The sequence below is a fragment of the Leopardus geoffroyi genome, chromosome C3 (genome assembly GCF_018350155.1).
Source record: "Leopardus geoffroyi isolate Oge1 chromosome C3, O.geoffroyi_Oge1_pat1.0, whole genome shotgun sequence".
Taxonomy (NCBI): Eukaryota; Metazoa; Chordata; class Mammalia; order Carnivora; family Felidae; genus Leopardus; species Leopardus geoffroyi.
In genome coordinates this window covers 94,113,522-94,132,545 of record NC_059338.1, presented here as the reverse complement: position 1 = coordinate 94,132,545, position 19,024 = coordinate 94,113,522, and the positions used below count along the sequence as shown (strand labels likewise).

Below are 19,024 nucleotides of genomic sequence, written 5' to 3'. Positions count from 1 at the left end.
TGCAAGCTTACACACAGTATACATTTTGTCATCATCTTGATTGATTCTGGAGTTATTTCTGGTTTGGTAGAAAAGAATGAACATTTCTTTCTTAACATAGTAATGCTGTAATTTGTACCACCAACTTATTACTGCAACGAAAACCATGTTTTTTCCCTTATTTGGTATTATCAGGAGGGTAGATAAAAATTATCCACCCTTATTATTGTAGACAACAATTTGCATATTTTTCTAAGGGCCTGTGTAAAATCTGCAAGCATTTCATTAAATTCTCCTAGTGAAATCTACATACTTCGTACCCAGCCTCCTCATAATGCTGTTTCCTATCTCAGGCAGGATAACTTCCTTGCATCCTTTTTATACTCTCTCAAATCCCTCTCACTGCTGACTGGTCACCAAATCCTGTGGGTCATCTCCACTACTCGGCACTTTCTTCAGGTTATTAGGTCTCACCTACACTATTTAAAAAAATGTATTAGTCTGTTTTTGGCCTGTCTTTTGGGAAGAAGGGGACCAGGCTTAATATATTCTAGGACAAAGAGAATGTGAACTAGGCACATGGTCAAGAAACTCTGGAGTGTTTTGGGGACTACCCAAAACAAACATTGTCTACAATTCCTTTTTTTTTTTAAATCAGTTACTGAATGATATATGGGTGCAACAAGACCAACAGCTATGATTCTTACTGCCCCAAAAATAAATTTCAGATTATTTCAGAGTATTCAAAACCCCTCCGCTATTAGATTTTAACTTCCTATTAATGTCATTTACTACTTTCATGTTCAAAACCCAATGCACCCAGCTGAGAACTGGCCCTCTTCCCACCATTACACACATTTTTTTTTTTTTTAAGTGGTAGAATAGGAAGCTTCAATAATCTTGTTAAGGGAAATAATTTTCTTAGCACAGGTCAGGCCATGCGGTTATGAGTGATACTGATAGCACTGAGTCACTTTCCATGAAATTATTATCTGTTAGGCATATTTATTTCTGAAATCCCCCAAAGATTGTTATTTTGAAATGGACAAACCCCTACCCCAATAATTCATTCTGTAACTAGCTAGTAAATATATATTAAAATTATACTTTAAATAGAATAAAATTGAAATAAAGTAAAAATGAAAACTTATTTAGGGGCAAGAACATTTCTGACTGTGGAGCCACCACAGGGTAATGTTTTCTTCAAAGATACAGCAGCCGTATGGGGAACTTTGGTTGGCATTTTTGTAAGGCACAAGATATACGCCATCATGTCCATGGAGACAGCCACATCATTTGTGATTCTGGTAAAAAACATGTCTTACCATATCAAACAAGCCTCTGTAAATAAAAGACAACTCTTTTCAGGATAAGTGTAGAATGCTCCTAGGTTACTGTCAATTAGCATTTAGGGATGATTTCAATGAAAGAATTATGCCAAATTAAGCAATGTACAAAAAAGACAATAAAGAAGTGTCTAAGAAATATAAAGCTGTCCACACCATATTTGAAATATAACAAAAACCATGTTTAGGCATGGTTGCTGTTAACATGGTTTCACTTATGGTGTAGACAGGACAGTAAATTATCACACATTCCTATAACAGGACTTGGCCTCACTTTGAAATCATGGTGGTAATATTTTTAATATGCAAGAATTCTTACCTGAGGCCAGGCATATGAAACAGGAAAACACGTGTGCTGAAATTGTTTTAACGTGTGAGACAACCACACACTTCGCCCTTTTCTGAAATTTCAATTGCATGTGCCGTCTACTGGTGTATCTTCTATAATAAATGTTATATATGATTGTGTTATTTGATGGTCTGAATTAAAAAGTCTTTGTCCTGCCCATTTCTTCCTATATGCGCAAACATTCTTCCTTAAAACTTTCTCCTAATCCTTTTAGTTTTTACAAGTAACAAATAATCCAGCTCCTTAGCAGAGGTATGCATTTGGTTCCAATATCTTGCTTTTGGCAAAAACGTTAGTAAGCACTTTTGTTTACCAAAGTTAGGTCTTAAGCTTATGGAGGCAATTTGAAAGATTTTGAAAAACTAGGGCTTACTGACTGAATGCTTGTTTAGACTTAAAAGCTTCCTGACATGGCTGGGGGGAGGGGGGGCGACATGTGTAAGTGTTTGAAAATGCTTTCCTCCCAAAGTTATATTTCTTAATTAGGAAACTTATATCAAGTGGAAATGACTAAATTTCAAACTGTAATACCTCTAAAAATCTGTCAGCATTAATCTATTAATCTACAACTTAAAAATGTAGAAAATAAAACATCTGATTCACTATTATTTTTAGGAGTCAAAACAGTTTTGGTCTTTCAGTGAAAACTGTTTATCTTAATTCCAAAAAGTTATATGATGCCACTCACAGCTCTCTAAAAAGTTACTGGTAAATTATCCAAAAGGAAATACAAAAGAAACAATGTCAGAAATGCTGCTAATGACCTAAGTGACCAGAAGGTAAAATCTGAAGATCATGAAAGATCTTTCCTTAAAGAAATCCATTTTTAATTATAATTTACAAATTTGTATGGGGAAAAAAAACATTTTAAAGGAAGAAGATGACTTTTCATATACTGGTTATCAAAAGGCCCAGCAAATTAAGTTCTGAGATGATAAAAGAGAATATAGTTTAGTAATTTATTATCAGACGTAATTAAGAATTGAGAATTATCCCTTGAACTGATTTCATGAATCAAATTTCTCTATCACAAGTGGAAATCAAATAGTCTTAATGGAATTCATATCTTACAAAATTATAAAAAGATATATTTATGGAATGGTCTCATTCTTGTTACTATTAAATTGTCTGGCCCATTATATTTAAAGCATTTAGAGACGCTTTGTTCAAATAACTCATTTAATTGGAGGAAAAATTAAATACTGGTTTAGAGACTTACCTAAATAAGATTATCTAAATTCAAAGTAAATGAGTCTGTATCTTTTATACTGTTTGAAAGCAATAATCAATGTTTAAAACTACATTTGGACAATTATAGCTTTCTCTTTTCATCCAATATCTACAATTAATACAGCACAGGTAAGTTTCATTTGTACCCAGAAATTAAGGAGATGTATTTGTAAAATGTGTACAATTAACATCTGTCCTGCTTTAAATCTTACAATTTTTTTTCTTCACGATTACACAAAGCACAAAATTGCAATGATATTTGGTTGATCTCTGTTCTTATCATTGTAAAGTGGGAGGAGAAAAAAGAGAGGTTGATAGTCTAATCCAGTTTTCAAAAATGCTAAAAAAAGAAGGATTCAGGTTAAAAATAAAGATGGCTTAGTTTTGTCTCCCTTACAGTAAGTAGCAGAAACATGAGCTGAAAACCCGTGGAAGCTGTACTCATTTCTATTCACAAAGAACTGTTCTACTGTCTGTCTGCAAATAAATCTCCTCAGTAAATAGCTCCAAGGTTGAGCTACAGAATATTGTATGGATCAAAGAATTCATGTCTTCCTGTGTAAAGTGAACAGGCCGCAAGCCCACTTGTTTGTCTAAAACAATTAGAGCTAGTATGAAAAGGAGGGGGTTGGGACAAATAAGTTACAGCTGATTTTACTCTGCAAAATATTTAAGGGGGGTTTCAAATTAATAACCACCCAGGCCCCCAAACAGCCTAATCTTCGTCAATTGGTGCCAAATTATGCAAGGTGCTGCCAATTCTGGTTGTCTAACAAATCAAGACCAGTGTATGTTACTCCTCGGCTGAAGTCTGATTGATTCTGGTCATTATATGGGCTGATCTCATTTTCACACATGGAATCAATATGTGAGCCAGATGTTCATTTACAGAGAAGCATTGAAACGACTCATCTACACGCAACTTTATCCTGGACCACAGAGCCCCACAGACCCATCGCCTCTTCTCACCCATACAAGGCTTCACACAGTACAAGACCTATAAAACATTCTGCTAATATTACTGTCAGCTGAATGACTTTTACAGTACTATATAAAGTTGACAGATAATACATGCCAGTCCTAATTTGAGATAGACCTTTTCTGTTGGGACCTCAACCACTGAACAAGCAAACAGATTGAGAAGTAACATTTATTACAACACATAAATCATTTTCTTACAACTACTATAGGTCTGGCCCGAGGGTGAAGCCTCGGCATAGCCTGTGAATCCTAATGCATTGCTTAAGTTACTAAATTGTACTGTCATTCCCCTATTGGTGTGCCGAGAAGAGCTTATCTGGCTTTTCAGAAGAAAGTTCTTATCACAACAATTTTTGTACTTTGTTCCATGAAGAAAAAAATGCTAATAATTTGTCTTCTTGAAATAAAAAAAAAAGCAAAACAATAGTTTCTCTTGAATAGTAACGACCACCTTAACATATCTATTTAAATGAGACAGGTATGCTTAGTATTTCATGTCACGCACAGATTACTGCATGGTTCAACATAAGAACCAAACCCGAGTTTGCTATAAAGTTATCCAAAGAATTTTCCATTTTAAAGACAAAGCAAGAAGTATCATAGATCACAAATATAATGGAATAGATGACATGAATTCTTTTTAAGAAAAAAATAATGTAATATTAAACATTAAACATGGTGGGATATTAACAGAGAATGATCATACACAGCTTAAAAAAATCCTCCATTCTTTGGTAGAGCTGACTGAAATCAAAGTTCTTCATACCTACTGAAAAATACAGATTTAATATTATCCTGCGCTGATGAGTCCAATGTGCACTTTGCGACATAGTAAATTTCTCTACCACTTTCCCTATAGCACTATTTTGAAAATGCATGGATGACCTAGCATGGTGAGACCCTATTTTGTATCCAGTTGTTTTTTTGTGATTCTTCAACCCTCTTGGCCTCAGTGGGGTCTTCTAATTTCATTTCGTCTGCTCAGTACTGCTTAAGGATAATCTGAAGTATGTCTGTTTTTCATCAGGTAACGACCATTAAATTTTGCTGCATTTCCTGCTACATCTTGTTGAATGGCACAAGAAACAGAAGCTAGATAACTTTTTCTTGTAACCCTGCCACGGTTTCTGAACCTAGAGCTTTCTAGAATTTGTAGAATTGTAGCTCACCTTCTAGAATTGTAGCTCATTACTGCAGAACTCCGAGGCCAGAGTCATTTGGAAGTGAGACCAAATGCTCTCCAACTCAGGATCTACTTGCCTGGAAGTATTTATGACTGCTCCATGTTTCAGCATACCCTGGAAGGACTGATCACTTGGGTCATTTCTAAAAAAAAGTTTTGAATTGTGAGTTTATGTCTGTGCAGCATTTGGGGCTTTGCCTTTCCTTCTCCTGAACTAAATGAAAATATTGGCCAATCGTATCCTCTCCTTCATGTCTTACAATTCCTCTCAGTGACTCCTTATGCTGAGTTAAAATCCTAGTGTGTTAAGAGCTAGTAACAATTGTTTCAGGGTCAAGTTTTCCTGTATGACAATATCCAAGAAGTGTAATGATGAATGAATCTACAAGATGTTTTCCTGAAAGCTAAACGTTCATCATCTCTTTAAATAGATACAGGGAGTTCCTAACAGAAGAGGGTCCTTTCCAATGAGAAGGCTTATGACAAACCAATCAATCCCAGAAATCATAACAGGCTTCCACTTACTAATGTAATTATCATTTATGAAGAACCTGTTAGGTGCCAGGCATGAAGTTAAGGCAGAGAGATGGGAAAGACATAAATCCCTCTTGTCAAGGGATTTGCTGTCTAGTGTGGGGAAGGGCTAAATAAATAGCACAGGGACCTCATAGTGTTTGTGGCAAATAGCATTAAAACATTTTAGTTTAGGCCAAATATTAGACCAAATAAACTCAATTCCATTTTCATTAGTGTTGTCAATTTTACCTCATCTATAATACAGTAAAAATTGTTCCTTCAAGGCTAATTAAAATTCTTGTCATTTTAACAGAGAAGAAAAAAAATGATCAAAATAGAGTTTTCACTAGGGAAATTTAAAAGAACTTGGTTCCTTTCCAAAAGAAGTGAGCAACCAAAGACATACAAGGAACCTGTTTATGTCCTGGTGAGTTGCACTCAATCTGAGGGATTTTTTGGTTCCTTGTATTCTCTCTTATTCAATACACAGTGCCTCAAGGAGTCTTGGGGATCTCTTTTCATCTGTGTTCCAGTCTTCCTTTTCTCTTCAATGCCATGGCCACCACTCTACTGATTGGCCTGTGCTTTCATCAGTAATACTTGCTATTCAAACAGATTTCCAGGGTCCTGCTCCCCTCTCCTGATATCGTGGAGGAGTTAATCTTCATGAAACATTACTCTCCTTTGCAAACATCAGTGGCTTTATCCTGACTAATAAAGTTCAATTAATTCAGCCTTGTTAGGCTTTTGCCTCTGTGTCTTTAACCCTGCTTCTTTAAGGTGAAGATTTCCTAGATTCAAAGGAATTCTCCTTTAGGGTCCACACTGTACCCAGTCTATCCAATCTATTCCACTTAGTCTTGGCCATCCTTCAAAGCTCAGGTCAGTCACATTCCCTCATACATATCTGGAAACAAACCTCAATGTGCCACTCCTCTTGCTTTTCCCCTTTAAAGAAACATCGGACCTATATAGCTATATAAAAATATACACCCAACTTGGCTTGTAACAGGTTTCTCCTTTATGAAGCATTTTTAAGTGGCCAAAGAGGAACCTTTTAGGAGTTCTTAAAACTGTGCAGTTACAGACATTGAACTGATTGATCACTCACACCAGAGCTCAGGTCATCCCTCTATAATTCAGGCTTCACTCCAAAAACTATTAATCTGTTCTTCCTAAGCCATAAATTTTGCACTAGCTATTAATACAACTCAGTTCTTTGGGACTCTGTCTCTTAGGCCCTAAAAAGAATGTTAAACTTCTAACGATGAAACTGTTCCTCAACTGTCAAGTTATTAACAGAGATTTTCATTAAGATTGAAAATCTTTTGCATTGAGTCCTGAATTGTCTTTGACCTTGGCTTTCCCAATGCATTTCACATCTTGAAAGTCAGTCCCTTCCTTTACCTCTTACACAGCTCACTCAACACGTCGATTCAGAATTCAACACAGATGTCATGATGCTTTATTTATCAATATTACATAATTCCTTCTGCCATACTGAAGCACTTAGAGGAAAACTATCTATCCTGTGTCTCCATTTTGAATGTCAAGGTTATCAGAATTCGTTCCAAAAACAGATGTTATAAAGTCTCATTCAATTGAAGAAATAAATGTAAAGGATTTTAAGAATGTAGTCAAGCAATATTCCATCACTAATGTATACACCTGTCTCAAGGACTAAATACTAGTTTTAGAGTCGTTTGTTTTACCTTCTTTAAAAATTTTCCTTTAAAGTTGTCCTTCATCAGACTACTTGGTCTTTCTTTTAGGGTACCTGTGTCAGAGAGTATGCATGTCAAGAGTTTAAAAAGCATTATCTCCTGCCAAATCTGACATTGTTGTCTTTCTGGAGGAAGAAAGAAGCCACAGATATGTACCGGCAAAAGCAAGGACTTTGTCTCTTTAAATGTGAATTATTTGCTAGAATGAAATTTACTAGATATCTATAAGTTTTCTACATTACCCCAATTCTGTTCTACTAGATACTATTCAAATTAAATATATATTGCTGTTTGGAAATTTTTTTCTCTGGAGATAAAACATTACGGACGTATTTGGTTGACCTTTATCTCATCAATCGGGCAGCATGTGTTCCTTCAATTATGTTTTGGACCCTGAAAAAATGCCCAACTCTTCTTGCTGAATATCTGCTTCATTTGTTGTCTTCCCCGCACTGCCTTCTCTGCGTCCAAAGCCTCATTTGTTCTTTCCCTTTCTGTTCTCCAATCTAATAATGATCCCTGGTTGCAGTAAAATGCCACGTGTTTTCATGCTGGAAGTGAGACTTTTGGTTCCAATGGCCCTAAATCCTCACAACACAGAGATGGGACCCAATAAAACCCCTACATATTCCGGCTTTCCCTAAAGGATAACTGACCCTTTAGTTTACATGAAGAAAAGGGGAGTTCAAAGGCTTTTAAAGGGGATTTTTTTTGACTTCCAAAGATATTCAGCCATGGTCAATTTGACTACAACAAATCTAACTTCCATACTGAGTCTAAACCACATTTAGAAGTTAAATCACAAAGGCCTCACCATAGAGGCCACTCATTTAAAAAATTTTTTTTAAAGATTATTTTTGACAGAGAGACAGAGAAAGCGAGTGGGGTGGGACAGAGAGAGAGGAAGAGATAGAATCCTAAGGAGGCTCTGCACTGTCAGCATGGAGCCCGATGTGGGGCTTGAACTCACAAACTGTGAGATCATGACCTGAGCTGACATCAAGAGTCCTACGTTTAACCAACTGAGCCACCCAGTATGCCCCAGAAAACACTCTTGGTGTGAGGACAAGTGCATTTTTAAATTTAAAAATGTTCTGTCACATACAAAATTTAACATATCAAACACTCAGTTAAACAAAAGTTCTGTCCTTAGGAAAACTACGACATCAAGTCACTGGTGCCCTTTCTAAACAATGAAAAGAAGTTACCTTCGTTCTCAAAGGTAGCAAGATTTGTGGCCCTCACTGAAAGTGTGTAAGGATTTCCACTTAAAACTTTCTATTTCAGGGGTTTATAAAAGCTATAAAAATTCTCTCCAAGCTGAAACTTGGCAAACAAGAACTCAGCATGAGGACATTTTTTTTTAAAGCCTAAATTTAAAAACAGTATGTTCATGTACTTTTTTAAGCATAAGAAGAAAAAAGGAGAGAATTTTTGAGGTTTCAGTTGCCTTTTTTAAAAATCTACATTCCTCAGGAACTAGTTTGTCTTTAAAAATGGAAATTTGCAGACTATAAATTCAAATTTGGCCATGTTTCTTTGAGAATTTGATATAAATTAAAATAATCTAAAATGGACCCTATCATGAAGGGAAGAAATTCATTGTTCTCAGAAGACTGTTTCCAGAAATAACTGTGTATCACCCTTCCCTCCAAACTGGATATGAAAAATAGAGGCATCCCTTTGTTTTCCTGAGCTAAAGAAGCTATTTTTCCTGAGTGAAAAAGTTCAATGAATCACCATGAAATTTTTGGTCGGAGAATACTATATTTTTTATCTTTGCCTCCACCAAAAATTTATATATATACTTCTATTTTAATTATATTTTAATATATATATTTATTCCCATATCCACCATGGTCTCAGATTTTAGTAAAAATTTCACTCCCCTTAATTTTGTGTGCATATGATAAATTTCATAAATACATGCATGGTAAAGTAAGCTTATTGTATACATGCTTATAAAAAATATGACCTTAAATGCCGTGCTAATAAAATTGGTCTACTATTCTATTAAGAAATCTCAATAAATGTGAGAATTTTAATTACTGTTTCATCTCAAAAAATATCTAAGTTCTCTATCCCACATATTGCACTGGGGAGTAGGAATGGCACACAAAAAAAGTGAATACGGCACAGGTCTTGCTTTTAATATGCTCATAATCTACTTGTGGATCTAGACACATAAAATGTAAACACCTCAGATATATATATATATATATATATATATATATATATATATATATAATCTATACAAAGCCCCACTGACTTTTGTTTACAGAAAAGAGTTATTCTCTTTCTTCCATACTTAAGTTTTAGAACACCTCAATTGTTCTGCAACTTTATCACCACAAGCTGGTTTAGAGTACTTATAGCACTGAAAACTTTCTCTCATGCCCACAGGGATCCTCTTTCTGAAACAAGCCAATCCTGCTAACGCAGAGGTCCTCTGTTGCTCTTCCCAGAATGCACTCTCCTTCCCTTTGAGGTGTCATTCTGCCTTTGGTACTCTGTCACTTGAGTCTGAACTCTAAAACCCAAAGTCCATTCTTCCATGTATGATTTCTCTAATCACCTCTCTTCTCATGGATCTGTCATGTGCCACTCCACAGTTTGATGTCGTCTCTGTGGTCTGAACCAAAGAAGGGCTGCCTTCAGCTCCCAACTGTTGCCCAAGCAACTTGGCTTGGTCTTGCTCCAGCTGTCCAAACCCCAGAGTCTGCAAGGCTCAAACCCTGATACTTTCTCTTTAGAACTGCAATCTGAATGAGTTCTCAACTGCTGCTTACCTCCTACCTGTACTAGAAACTGACAGGAAATAAATGCTATGAAGAATTTAACTGGATGGTCAGATCAATGTCTGAAGAACTTCAAAACAAGGAAAGGGGGTGAGCAGGTCAAATATAAACCCAAAGCAAAAATATTTTGGTGTAAAAATCAGACATAAAATCAGAGTGAAAATGTGCTTCAAGGATCTTTACCAAAACTATAGGAAGTGTTGTAAATGTTTAAAATTTGTTTTTATTAGATAAGAGTGCACACACACACACACACACACACACACACACATATAAATATACATATATATTTATATATGATAAGGCCATATATTTAAACTGAAACTCTCCTGCCCTTCTCTTTTATCCCATGATTTATTCCCAAGCTGTTACTACATTTAATAATTTTTTCTACATAATTATTTTTAAAAATTTTTGCTTAAATTATCATTATATTATACAATGATCCAAGTTTACTATATGGATGCTATTTCTCATTCATACAAATTAGAGGTTAATTTGTAGTGAATTATTACAAACTGCAATTCCAAACACATTCCTCTTGAGCCTTTCAAATAAACATAAGGCATATAAAAAATTGTTTGATAGGCAAAATTACTTCTCAGCATAGGACAGGAAATGGCTGTGGTTACATTAACATTTTCATGTTCAAATGCATGACTTCTACTATCACAAGATTTTTACAGTGTCATGTGCCAATTCCAAAATAAGAAAATGAAATATATTTTGATGTTGTTGTTTTTTAAATGTGTTTCTTGTATGACAAAGACTATTAGCACCTTAGGCGAGAAGAAACCTCCAGAGATGATCAAGTACATAGCTGAGATAATTAAGGTGATATATAAGGGAAATCTGTTGGGGACTCAAGAGAAATGAAGTAATTCTTCAGGCCCATAAAGTAAGTAGGAAAGAGTCGGAGCTGGAATACATAGATATATCTATCTTTATTGTCTAAACTTTTTTTGGTCATTTTTTTATTATTCTGTGCTGCCTAAATGTCACTAAGATCTTGTAGTCATATCTGTGACACACATCTTATAGAAGCCAAGGAGATCTGATGTTCTCAAACACTAAACTCTTCAAGAGTCATCATCCAAGTAGATTCAGAAACTGAAAGCAGTGACATTAACAAGTTAAGAAGTTAGAATGAGGTTGCTATTTTATATGAAAAGACTTTAATAAAATTTCCAGATTACTCAATGCATTTTCCCATGACGTATATATGGAATTAACAAGAACTGTCTTTTTCCTATGACTTTAAATGTAACTAGTTTGACATGTGGCATTAGTAAAAACAAATAGATTAATATATTTTTACATAAGTGATCTGAATCAGGATACACTGAATTTTTTTAATAAACTTTAAGTATTTCATACAGTGTATAAAATCCTATGTTTTATAATTTTAAGATATTCTAAATACTGCTATATATTCCACCTTGAATGAAGAATTAGTTTTAATAAATAAATGCAAAAGGTCATGTGTCCTAACAGAGGATTATTCTTTCACATGAACACTAATATGAGGAAATGTCTTTTCTGTAGTAATTGTGGACACAAGAAGGTAAAAAACGGAGCAACGGCTTCATCTTTCATAATGCCTTAGACATCTTTATAAAGTAGTAAAACAGAATATATACACCTGTCCATGCTGCCTGTAGTTATCATGTAAATTACTGAATACTAACTTTAGCTGAATGGACAACATTAAAGCTTCCCTGTCAGTTAGCATGCATTACTTGTTAGTAAAATCCATGATGGAGTAAAAATCAATTTGGATTCTGAGACCATCATGTTTAACTCAATTTTCTCCAGTTCCCTGAAAATTTTCCAAAATTTTCTCAATGATATTGTATGGGACATATAAACTTGGCAATCATCCTTAAAAAATTAATCATTAACCTGAGTATGCTAGAACACTGCCAAGCCACCACATATACCACTGTTTTCTGAATCTATGCTGACATTCACTAAGTATTACCAAAATGGTATATAAAACGGGGAAAAAAGGAAACACACATGATAAATACCATTTATTATAAATGTGTTAGCAATGTTAAGACAAATTTTGAGGAAAATGATGGTATTTGGCATTTAAAAAATACATGATTACAGAATGAATGAATTTTACTATAGGTATTGAAATTATTTGAACTTTTTTTGTTCAGATGAATAAATGAATCTAAAATATTTATTAATGGATTTAAAACATATTTTTATTTTATTATTTTTAAAGGCTTATTTATTTTGACAAAGAGAGAGAGAGAGAGAGAGAGAGAGAGAAAGAGAGTGCACGTGCAGGAGGGGAAGAAGGAGAGAGAGAGAGAGAGAGAGAGAGAGAGAGAGAGAGAGAGAGAGGATGAATGGGAATCCCCAGTAGGCTCAGCCCTGTCAGAGCACAGCTCCAAGCGGGGCTCGAACTCACAAACTTTGAGATCATGACCTGAACTGAAATCAAGAGTCAGACGCTTAACCCACTGAGCCACCCAGGTGCCCCTTAAATATATTTTTATATTTGGCTTTAAATTTCCTATTTTATATAGACTTGTAACCACTACTCCTAAGAAATTTAGGAATATTTTAATCTGATGTCAAATACTGACTGCCAAAAAGATTTTTTTTTTTTTGATAATTTTGTGGAAACTATATTGAAATCTTTGGAAAACTCAAAAACTACACGTTTCCATAAAATTAATTTTGGTTTGGATACAGATGATATGTTAAAAATAAACCAGAAAAACATAAAAACATAAAATATTTAAAGGCGAGCAAAACATACCACCCCAAAATGTGCTTCTTTAACATATTGATTATTTTGAACTGTTATTTTTTTTAATGTTTATTTATTTATTTTGAGATTGAGAGCATGAACAGGGGAAGAGCACAGAGAGAGAGTGAGTGAGAGGTAGAGAGAGAGGGAGAGAGGGAGAGAGGGAGAGAGGGAGGGAGGGAGGGAGAGGGAGGGAGGGAGAGAGGGAGAGGGAGAGAGGGAGAGAGGGAGAGAGAGACAGAGAGAGAGAGAGAGAGAGATTGATTCCCAATCAGGCTCTGTGAAGCCAGTGCGGAGCCTGACATGGGCTTGAACTGATGAACCATGAGATCGTGACCCGAGCCGAAACCAAGAGCTGGACGCTTAACTGGCTGAGCCACCTGGTTATTTTTAAGAAACAGCAAACACAAGAGAAGCTCTGAAAACTGAATAGAAGGTTGCCTTTGTTAAGAGATATTCATAATTATAAGAGAAATCTCTATTTGTAAAGGTGTCTCCAACTCTGTAGTAGGAAGAGAAGGAAGATTAAATCTCTAGAAAATCTCATCAATGGAAAAGACAGGACTTAAACCAGCATAACAACTTCACCCTTGTTTACGGTGCTTTTCCTGGTAACCTCCCATAACTGGCCTCCTGGCCCCCACCCATCATCTTCTTTTAGACGGAGGTGGTATTGAAGGTAGTGGCTTGGGCCATTTAGAGTTCTCCTGTCTATACTGGAGGCAGACAAGTCCTTAAGCTTCTCTTTGTTTTTCTCCTGTTACTTTGTTATTAAGTCTGAGTCAAGAACCCAGAAAGGTAAAGGAAAAATATGATTTTTTCTCCCTTACAACTTCTGCCCTGAAATTATTTCATAACTCCCTTCCTACTTTTACTCAACTGTTAAAAACTGGGTATCAAAAACTGCAGAAGACACATTAAAGTGCTGGTTTAAGGGAAAAAAGAGGTAAGATTCAAAGTAAAGGCTCTACTTCAGGAAATTAATGATCCTATGTTCTGTATGTTTCAGTTGGAATAAAATGTATGAGGTACCACTTTTTACATAATTGCCTGCTTGAATCCATTTTTCTGATTACCTGTATAATAACTAACTGATCTAAGACCTTCTACTTTACAACAATACAGTGGGTCTCCATCTGGGGTGATTTTACCCCAAATAAGCCTTTGGCAATGCCAGGAGCCATTTTGGCTGTCCTAACTGGGGAGGGAGGGCACTACTGGCCTCTAGTGGGTGGAGGCCACACATGCTGCTAACCACCCTACAATGCATCAGACAGCACCCCACCATAAAGAATCATCTGGCCCAAAATATCAATAATATCTTTTAAATAACAGTGATTGTAGGGATGACACATTTGCTTGTCATTTTCACACACATTTTATCATTTGATTCACACAACAAACTTAGAAGTAGGCAAGGTATGAATAATTATATCCATTCTAGAGTGCAAAGCACTGAGGCTCATCAAGGTTAAACAGTATGAACAAAGTCCTTTGAAACTCAAACTAAAACACAGTTATCTTAATCCCAGTCAACTGTTCTTTTTAATATATGCCACTACATCACTGATTTGAAACAATTTTATAAATATTTTATAGGGTGTCTGAAAAATTAATAGAATCCTACACTTTAAAATCACAAGTTGAGGAGGAATATTCTATTCATTCTTATTTTCGCAAGGAAAAGGAAATGGTAGAAAAAATCCTTTTCTATAGCCTTTGATATGTGCATTGCTAATGCAGGAAGATAATCTGAGACTTTCGTGCTTTTAAACCAAAATATAGGATCATTTATCTGAATTTAGAAAAGTCACCCTGTTTGTCAAAAACAAGGAAGGAACACTTACTGCTTTGATATTTCCAACAAATTATTTTAAAATGCAAAATCTGCATCTTCCAGTAAGCTTCAAAGTTGAAGTGCCAGGCTGTACTCTTTGGGTTCTTATTATCATTTAGATAGGAATCCTAATTACTTTCTTACTCAAATTGTGTAAAAGCTTCATTTTTAAAAAGGTCCCTGAAAGTCTTTGCATAAATACACACCTTCCCTAGAAGAGATTTTAACAAGAGATTCTTCTCATGCCCACATGAGGAAAGCAGATCCAGGTTATCAGCGTGGGGACCCTTCTCTCAAGCAATTTCCATGCAACAGTTGCTATTAAAAAGAAACAGAGTAAAGATGCCAACGCACGTCAGGGAGGTTCTGAAGAGCTAATTAGCAAAACAACACCAAAACAATACAAACTGATGTGAGAAGAAGCTTCCATGATCCAATATACAGAAAACAACGAAGTCAGATAAATGGCATGAATTGGGTGTTACGATATCCTAAAACATTGTATCTTTCTGCATGAAAGGAAACAACTTGAAAACATGTCTGGTATCCTAACTATATTAAAGTTGAAAGCTCAGAATTCTGATTTCCAGACCGCTTTGGAGAGAACAAGAAATGAAAGACCTGACAATCTTTTATCAATTTCAAATCTGTGTCAGTTTGACTTTAGATTCTGCTCTTGACCGTGACGTAGTGGCCTCCTGGTTGCCCAACTATTTGGCACTCTCACTCCCGGCTGATTGGATTTGTTTGAGAACCTTATTTGTGTTAAGCGTGATTATTATTTGATTATGTAGTATGACAGCATACTAAAGATAGCATAACAAAAGATATTATACTAAAGATAGCATAATAAAAACAGATTCTACCGAATTATTAGGTAACCGCTCTGGTCCAGGAAAGGCTTCCAGGCATGTTCCCACTACCTACAGTGCTGACCCGCTGGGGATGAGGACATTAAAAGTGCAGGGCCAGAGGTCCTAATCCCAAAGTGAAATGTTCCTACAGTATCCAGCACTAGAAATGTTTTGGTAGAAGAGGAGAAACAAGATTTGAAATGTACAGAACCAGAAAATGTGGGAAATACATCAAAATTTTCTGAAAGTTCATATAGGAAAGAAATTCGATGAAGGTGTTACCAAATTGAAAGAGAATCCTAAAAATTTACCTCACATACCAATAAGTTGGAGTTATAGGAAATATCCTACAGTATCATTCATGCAAAACAAAGTTTGATTAGGGAGGCTCAAGCAAAAACTTTCTCTCTTGAAAATTTTACAAAATTCTGGTCACGTGATGAGGTGTTCAAAGAACATATAGACAAAAATGTGAGAGAAAGAGATAACTGAGGTGGTCAAGAAGATGACACAAGTACTATGCTTTTTCCCCCTAGACTTTCGTGATGTTTATGGTATTTTGTCAGCCTTTTCAATTCTGTAATGTGCTGTGATTTTTCTCATTCTGACCAAGTATTCATTTTTCGTCTAATTGTGTATCCTAATTGAGTATCCATTATTCTGAGTCATTTTTCTAAATAAGGCCCTCCAAATTTATAAGCTTGTTGGTCCCACAAAACCTAGATTCACCCTTGTCAATGCTAATCCCTAAATGGAGAAAATTATTAGGGCCAGTGCATATACTTGTCATTCCAGTTAAAGAAACTCAATATGGCATAGCTGTTGACCTCTGAAAAAAAATTAAACATCAAGAGGTTGAAAGTGATGGTGATATTTTCCCTGCAGAATGTTCTGCTGACTTCAAAGTAAACAGTCAGGTAGAAATGTAAAATTATTTCCACAACAACAACAGACACAAATCAAGTAACTGTTCATATTTAGGTATAACGTGTAATGATATGTCAGGCATAAACACTACTGCTCTTTTTTTTTTTTTTAATTTTTTTTTTCAACGTTTATTTATTTTTGGGACAGAGAGAGACAGAGCATGAACGGGGGAGGGGCAGAGAGAGAGGGAGACACAGAATCGGAAACAGGCTCCAGGCTCTGAGCCATCAGCCCAGAGCCTGACGCGGGGCTCGAACTCACGGACTGCGAGATCGTGACCTGGCTGAAGTCGGACGCCCAACCGACTGCGCCACCCAGGCGCCCCCACTACTGCTCTTTTGTAACCATCACGGTCATGTATATTATTTGCCATTATGCAGCATTTTTCTAAAGGGCAGGAAACATTTCAGTATACATACTTATATGTGTCCATCAAAACTGTATGATGAAAACTCCATTAAAACTTCTTTGATGTATTTTTATAGTCATTATTCTAGAATGATTATTTTTACAGTAATATTTTTCCATTTTCTCTTGTTTGCTATTTTTGTTGTTGTTGTTGTTAAAAGTAGTGTTCTCATGGGCAGTGAACTTGACAGGAAAAAAAAAAAAAAAAAAAAAACAGATGTGTCATGAAAAATACACCAAATTTCAGTCACAAAAGCACGTATTGTACAAAACTATATAGAAACACATCCTTCAGATGAATAAAACTTCTTCACAATATTCCTTTGAATGGAAAATTTTAATTAGCTATGAAATATGTTGCCTTTAGAAATCACGTTCCAGTTAAGAAGTTGGAAAAAACTAAAATCTAATAAAAAGATACATTTTCAAAATAATGTATTTAGTGACTCCAAGTACATTTCAAAACGATCATTGGTTTAAAAAAAAAAAAACTTAAGAGTTGCACTTCTAAAATATGTATATTTTGTTCTTTGCAACGTACTTAAGTACACAACAGATGTGAAGCCAACAAAAAATATTAAAGTATTTGGCCATGAAATCGAATACCCATAAAAATGTTTTCTATCTTATGATGTTAAGTGAAAAAGGCTTTGCTCCACATTGTGCAGACATTTATGCTAAAGTGAAGAGATTTAAAAACTAAACAAATAAAATGAAAGGTGCTATTTGAATTTTGTATTTATTAAAAACACGGATTAAGAAGTGAGGTTCGAGGCACCTGGGTGGCTCAGTCGGTTAAGTGTCCGACTTCAGCTCAGGTTCGTGGTCTCACGGTTTGTGAGTTCGAGCCCGGTGTTGGGCTCCAGGCTCTGAGCTGTCACCTTGCTTCAGATTCTGTGTCTCCCCCTGTCTCTCTGCTCCTCCCCTGCTCAAACTCTGTCTCTCTCTTTCAAAAATAAACATAAAAAGAAAGTGAGGTTTTATGACAACTAAAAGGAAAAAAAAGGGTCAATTATAATGTATATTTTTTTCTGAAACTCTAAAATATTAATTATTAAACACAATAATCTAGAATGTGCTTTCCAAGAAAAATTGCTTATGAAATTCCTAACTACATTTTAGCAGCAATTCATGGCATTTCTAGTTTCCATTTGATTCTATCCACAGTATTGACCCCAGCAAAGAAGGAAACACATATCTAGATTCTAGACATTGATTCATATACATACCTCTTCACTGTCAATGTAATCATGACTGTTTTGCTAATTCATCAACAGGAAATATGGAAACACTTTTAAAAAGCAGCATTAATATATGTCCTGATTGTGATTGGCAGTGTTAATTATAGAGGGTTTTTATCCTGTCAGCAGTTTCAAGACTATTATCCTTAAGTTTCAATTCCAGGAATGCTCTGTATATATGCACACACATACATCTTGTGCCTAGGAGACCAGAAGTAACAGACAAAGGAGGAAAAGTATAGGAAGAAAAACAGAGGACTGGGCATTATCCCAGCTCATCTCAGATCATCGGTCTTCCAGCCCTTCTTCTCACAAGTAACTATAGATTGATTCTTGGTTGAGCCATTTAACATGTTGGATGAATGAGCTACATGATAAGTATAGTCTATTCAGTAGTGAAACTTACTATGTATGCTTTAAAAAACCGAGAATCTAATTTTACCGTGCAAATTTTTAAGCTGACATCTAAAATTTTTCTCCATTAGTACTGCTATGAAAAATAACCCCAAGTTTGGAAATAAGGCAAAATAAAAAGGAGGTAGCATGTTCTTTCAGTTATACACTAAGGGATTCTTTGCAGGCTCACATAAGGATTACTTAATTATCTAGGAAAATAAACCTGTGTTTGACTTTGCTATTTACGATTAATTACAGTCTCAGATTCTGTGAAGTTACATGATAATTTTCTGTCCAAAAGAAATGATAACCCCAAAGGTTAAGTTTCCATTGTCCTGTTGGACAATATTAATTGTTTTTGTTTCTAAGTCAGGATGTCATTCCTAAAGGACTATATAACCCATGTTCCCCGGATTTTCCTTCAAAGTAGCTTTGCCTTCCTACTGGTTCTTTTATTGAGCTAAAAACAATCTTTAACATGAGTT

At 35.4% G+C, this 19,024-nt stretch overlaps 1 protein-coding gene and 1 long non-coding RNA gene across 6 annotated transcripts in view; one reads left to right on the top strand and one right to left on the bottom strand.

The window, feature by feature from the left end:
• TRPS1 (transcriptional repressor GATA binding 1) overlaps positions 1-19,024 on the bottom strand; it is a 258,348-nt gene that overhangs the window by 92,729 nt on the left and 146,595 nt on the right. The window lies entirely within an intron of this gene.
• Positions 58-17,721, top strand: LOC123585563. Its single transcript, XR_006706285.1, has 3 exons — positions 58-482; positions 3,580-3,583; positions 17,677-17,721. It is a non-coding gene; the product is annotated as an uncharacterized LOC123585563 (long non-coding RNA).